The sequence below is a fragment of the Sceloporus occidentalis genome, unplaced genomic scaffold, assembly GCF_023333645.1.
Source record: "Sceloporus occidentalis isolate IW3139 unplaced genomic scaffold, rSceOcc1.0.p SCAF_4, whole genome shotgun sequence".
NCBI lineage: Eukaryota > Metazoa > Chordata > Lepidosauria > Squamata > Phrynosomatidae > Sceloporus > Sceloporus occidentalis.
This window is the reverse complement of record NW_028316984.1, coordinates 95,799,208-95,804,822: the sequence shown is the minus strand read 5'-3', so window position 1 is coordinate 95,804,822 and position 5,615 is coordinate 95,799,208. Positions and strand designations below refer to the sequence as shown.

General features: G+C 37.2%; 1 long non-coding RNA gene across 1 annotated transcript; it reads right to left on the bottom strand.

Moving 5' to 3' along the window:
* Window positions 1-1,720: 1,720 nt before the first annotated feature.
* Window positions 1,721-2,426, bottom strand: LOC149314371 (uncharacterized). The gene is made up of 3 exons (XR_016281118.1): window positions 2,202-2,426; window positions 2,021-2,086; window positions 1,721-1,899 (listed from the first exon to the last, which is right to left on the bottom strand). It is a non-coding gene; the product is annotated as an uncharacterized LOC149314371 (long non-coding RNA).
* Between the last annotated feature and the right edge of the window lie 3,189 nt (window positions 2,427-5,615).

Genomic DNA, 5,615 nt, shown 5'->3' with positions numbered 1-5,615 from the left:
TATTTGTGAGACGAGGGGAGAAGTGCTTGATCCCGATGTCGAGCCACCTGCGAAAATTGTCCTCCCCGCTTTAGCGAATAACATCGGAGGACACTCTACAAATCACAAAAAAGAGGGTCAAACTGTTAGATCTGCAGTAACTAGCATTATTTTGGGTCGGTAACACCAGAAACTGACATTATTTGATGTTTCATAACATCACCTCAGTTATGGCAACAGCATTGATCTGATCAAAACGTTTTTTCTTGGTTTACCTTTGTATCAATCTATTAATGTTGATATACATGTGTTTGACAACATGTCATGTACAACATGTGAATAACTTTACCAGACGGCAATGTTGAATCACGGTTGTTTAGCTTTTTTTTCTTTTAACTTTTTTTTTCCAATCAGGTTCTGCTAGTGGTGTATATATTATTGTGGGGTATAAATACCTGACTGTTATAGATTAGTTTCATTGTTTACCCAAATTTTGGAAATCTATTTTGAAGTGTTATACAATTGCTATATTGATGTTTCAAATATCATTTTTTGGGAATATAGGAAAACAATGGTGTAAAAATGGCTTGTTTATATTACATTTATATTAATACATCATGGTTCCTACCATTGCAATGTTACACTGTGAAGACATTAAGGATAATACCAAACTTGAAAACCAAAAGGAAGGCTGTTCTAGAAACCATTGCTGAATAATATTGCTATTGTTGTGGAAATGTTTAGGTATATTAAGGACGGTAGACCAATTTCTGAGAACACAGCTTTATTTTATCAACAATATAACTTAACATTTTAAAACACGATTAAATATCCTTTTTCTTTTGGAAAAAAACCGTCTGGTGGCTTGTTTTCCATTATGTCAAGAAAGCATGCATTTATATAAACTGTATATACATTATGTGAGAACATATCCATATGCACATGGTGACATACAAACGTTTTTCTTAACATGAAAACGAAATTTTAATTTGGTTCAAGGAGAAATGGTTTAAGTCCCTCTTTATCGGTCACAAAGGGCACGTAACAGGGTAAACATAGAATGCTGAAACATATCTGAGGTTTCAAAACAGAACCTTTTCCCTATATGTTTCCCTTATGGGGAAAATATTTTTTTTTTCTTGATAATCCTCCCAGTACGAGAACTGCATGGTTTATTTTGTTTTGGTACAGGTGCAACTGCGCATTGCAAGGAAGATGTTCCTGCATTGTTCACACATTGCACGGTTCCAATACAGCCTTCATTTTTTGGGGGATCAGTGACTGCAACAACATTCTGAACATCCCTGTTGATGTTCTCTACTGTGTTGTCATCATCTCTAATTTCACTAGTAGGAGTGACAGGACAACCATCAGGAGCATAAGCAGGAGGAAGTTCATCAAAGAGTTCAGGGGAATTGTTCCCTTGACGTTTCCCACCAAAATACGATGTGGATGGTTGCTCCTGGAAATCTGTAAAGATAGCTGGGCCTGGTGTTGAAGGAGTGATATCACACGGAGATGCCCTGAATGATGTGTGCATAGTTCCTTGGGCGATAGTATCATGTTGCCCCGTTGGAAGTGAACATTCATGATCTACTTTCCTCCGGTACAGTTCAGTCATGGTCTCCATGTACTGCAACATTCTCTGTCTGTCCTGTGCACTTCTCCTTACATCTTCCTTCATAATATTTACAAGTTCCATTTCTGTCCTCCTATAGTCTTTCATGCTGTCGTGTACAATTTCCATGAACCGTTCCTGTGTTCTCCGGGTAAGTTGGGCCTCTCAACTTGCACTCTGCATTATAGTGCGCGCAATATGTTCTCCTCTTCTGGCGCGACGATTCCTGTTCCTGTTCGAACGCAGTCTTGTTCCAGGAGACAGCAATACATTGGGTGGTTCGTCCTCTGGATCGTTACGTACTGAAATTTAAAAATTAGTGAAAATAGATTAAGCCCACGGGAAGGAAATTTATTTCTTATGGTAGCATCATGTAAAGGGTTTTAGACAAGGAATTTTCTTAGAAAAGCAGATACTACCTACCATCGCTTCTACCGCTTGTATCATCTGCACGTCTTTCCAAGTCACCCAATTGTTCTCCAGTCGCACCTTCAAAGTGGAGCATTAAACACCAACGTTATTTCTTTTGAACACATATACAGGTTCACAATATTTATGAAGAAAACAGAGATCCAGAAATTGACATAAATTTATATATGACTACCTGCTATTTGCGTAGGTCCACTTTCCAAAATTGTGAAAGGTATAGTAATGACTGTGTCATCGAGACAAGTGTCATCAGAATCTGAAAAATTCAAGGGGAAAAAAAGAGTAAAGCCTTTGTTATTTTAACAAAATAATGTTGTCATGCACATAGCAGAAATCTTCAGGCATTACAGATGGGCTACTTGCCTTCATCACTGTCTTGTCTGGTAGTTGTTTCTTGGGTGCTTCCTTCGCCTGTGTTAGCCATGGAGGTGAATGCGGTTTCTTGAGTCACATTTGTGGTTTCACCCTCCCTTTCAAAATGAAGACTTCGGGATAACCTGTTAGGGGTGATGCTAACATCCCCATGAAAGATTTCCTCTAGTTCCCTATAAAAGGGACATGTAATAGGGTTGCTTCCACTTCTCTGATTATGTTTCACAACCTTTCTATACTCAAATCTCATTTTTTTGGATTTGCTTCTGCATTCCTCGGCAGATCTGACATGGTTTTTCTTTGCCATTTCATCAGATACAACCTTAAATATGTCCAAATTTCTGTAATTCTTTTTTAATTTGGTCTGCAATTTTTGTTCTTTCCATATTTCCAATAAGGCCAAAACTTCATTGGCACTCCACACCCTCCCCCTTGCTTGTGCGGAGGCACTGCTTTCGGTCACTGCATGGCTATCCATGGCTTTCCTAATTACAGAAAGTATAAAATAATACTGTCTGCAATTTAATTATAGAGGTTGTGAAATAAACTTCTGCGTTAGCACTTAGCTGCTGATGCTGGCTCTCTGCACTCCCAAACTCCCGGCACTGCAGTAAAAGCACTAGAGGGCGCAAGTCTATGTTTTGGCGCCAAAAATCCCTGCACAGTGATGACGTTGCAAATCCCTCTTCCCGCTGGACATTTCGGAGTGGCCGAAGTTATTGGGAAGCAGTGATGGCGCGTAGTAAGGGTTCCAAATGGGTCAATAAGGAGATTGATCTGCTCCTGAAATTTGTTAGGGGGAGCGGAAAATTAAAGACGCTCATGAGGTCCCGTTCTATACCCATTCTTCCTGTGCATAGAGAGGTAGCAGCGCAATTAAAAATGCATGGCTACAACCACACCGTCGAAGAGGTATTCATGAAGTTCAAAATGACGCGTGATACATTTTTGGACAGTCTGAATAGTTTTGGGCCATCACCCCCCAAAGAAAAACAACCACCCTTTTTCCCCCTAATGAAAGAGCTGTGGCTTATGGCGGGGAACCATGGCTCCCAGGAAAAAAATCCCTCGGGTAAGTTTGTAGCTTTACAAGTAAAGGCTCATTGTTGCATAGTATGCCATGGAATTCCTCCAGTGTTGTAGCCATAAGGAACAGTTGCTAAAGACAGTCACTATATCAATATCATATTAGGCTACTTCCCTTATCAGTTTCCAAAAGAAAACAACATTAAAATGGACTACCAGCCCTGAGGTCGCCATACTTTTCCAACATAGGAAGGGACAGATGGGTGTACATATGGAGGATAAATTTATTAGACAACAGCATTGCCACTCTGTTTTCTTACTTTTTCTAACTGCAAAAAGATGGAGAAATTTTAATGTCCTACATTTTTAGTTGTATTATCGACCTGCAGTTTTCCTAGAGTATTCTTACTATGATCAATGCACAATTTCTGATCTAGTTATCTGTTTAATTTTTTTTATATGGATCAACATGCAGATACTATAGATGAACCTTGCTGTAGTGGAATCCAGTCGGGACCATCGGGAATCCTTTCGGCAAGAGACATCTTGCCAGAACCCCAAACTCTTGTACCCAGCTATATATCTGAACTTCAACAGTCAGGTGAATTTAAATAAATATGCATTGTCTTTTTCAAAATAGAGTGGTGGTCATATAAGGATTAAGGTTTATATTAATAACATACATCTATATACCGGAGAACTGAATATCACGAAAACTTTACTTTCAAGACAGTAAATAAAAAGAAATATACGAACATATTGTGTTAAACAGAGAATACATTGCAATAAACTGTCTTATTAAAAGCTATTTGTATATATCTTTTGTCTGTACAGTGCAATCTTCCTTGAAAATCCAGGAAAATATCAATAGGAAAATTGTGGGAGTACTACAGAGAATGAATGGAAGATTAAAGAAAATCGAGAATATAATTGAATTGCATCTGCAGAAAACATCCACCACTTAAATGTATTCACACATGTTATTATTACTGCATTGTTATTGAATACAAGTTTAGAGGTTGGACACAGTACTGTACTGTTAAAATAAGATGGCTATTATTTAGATGTCCAATAACATGCATCGATCGATGATAACGATGTATTGATTGTCCTTTTTTTTAAAAGGGTATTTCTGATTTTTTTATTAAACCTTTTTTTGACTTGCATCCAAAGTTGGATATGTTACAAGTATGTTGTTCCAAGGGAACCAGACTTTATTTTTAACAAGTATGATTCCCCAATTTCTGGGTAATCATTTGTTTGTTATTACAGATTGAGAAGATTGTTTTGTTGTATTGCGTCGCAGTGTAATAAATGCAGTTTGTAATTAATAACTCACATCTGTTGCCATGCTTAACAGTAGTGTCCTTTACTTCTATATAAAAATACCTGTTCAGACTGGCAGATTGATAATTTCTTGAATACCATGCCACCAAGTACAGGAAATACACACTGCCAAGAGCATCAAAGGTACATAGTTTCATAAAGATAGAGGTAACATAACAACCTTTATCCAGATATCAAATTCGCTTAGCTGTGAAAAGCTAGCATTCCAAACATTCAAGGTAGATGCTGGTATGACATATTACCAGTAGGCCCCTGTAAAGTTAGCCCACATCATACTGCTTCTGTTTGACAGCCTTTACATGTACTTTGTGACCAAGAAGTGTCTTCATTCAAACAATCCAAAATGCATGGTAGAGTGGCCATACATGTTATTTTATACATGCAAGTAGAAATGTTCTACAAAATAAAAATTATCCCAATTAAAAGCAATGGAAATACATTGCTGTGTAAACTTTCAGCACTTGGCAAATAAAGCTTAACAGTAATAATAATAATAATAATAATAATAATAATAATAATAATATTCAGGCAGAGAGTATTGATATACATGGTTGCTTAATGATCCATCAGCAATGGTAAGTTTTGAGTGGCAAATTGTGCAGTACTATAAACAAATTCTAATATTAGTTAAATTCTGAATATGAAATAATTTCTCAAATGCATAACAGATTACAGATGAAAAAGAACATAATTCCTGAAATCCAGAAATGATCCCTTTTTTAACATGCTGGAGGGAGAACAGTTCTTTGAAAATAATTTTACCAGCCAGCAATGAAAACCATGGTCAACATTACACATAAACCCACTTCCTCAGATGTAATTTTGGCTTAGTTAACACTCTTCT